We start from the raw sequence: 528 nt of genomic DNA, 5'->3' as shown, positions 1-528 counted from the left end.
CGGGAGAGAGGATGGGAGGATGCTTTCGTTTCTTCTCTCTTTTCCTCTCTGTTTTTCCTCTCTTTCCTCTCTCTCTCTTCTTTTTATCTCTTTCTCGTGTTCGTTCGTTCGTTCTTTCTGATCTTTTTTTTTCATTCTTTCTTTTCTTGTTTCTTCGTTCTTTCCTTCTTTCGTTTTCTCTCTCTTTTTTTTTTTTCTTTTCATCGATCTTTCTCTCCTTTATCTCTCTTTTTCTCTTTCTCTTCTTCGTTCCCTCTCTTCTTTCTTCTCTTTTGCTCTTTCTCTCCTTTCGCTCCTTCCGTCCTTCTCTTCTGCCTTCTCTCTTTTTCTCTTTCTTTTCTTTCGCTCTTTTGCTTCTTCTTTATTCTGTTGTTTTTTCTTTTCTTCTCTCCTTCACTCCCTTTTGCTTCCTCTTATCTTCCCTTCTTCGATCCTTCTTTCCCTCCTTCCTTCCTTTACTCTTTCTCTCCTTGCTTCCCTTTTCGTTGTCTTTGCCTCGATCGAGAACAGCAAGGCATTCCCTAACTG

Source organism: Penaeus monodon, chromosome 15 (assembly GCF_015228065.2).
Source record: "Penaeus monodon isolate SGIC_2016 chromosome 15, NSTDA_Pmon_1, whole genome shotgun sequence".
NCBI classification, from domain to species: domain Eukaryota; kingdom Metazoa; phylum Arthropoda; class Malacostraca; order Decapoda; family Penaeidae; genus Penaeus; species Penaeus monodon.
Note: the sequence above shows the minus strand (reverse complement) of the source record.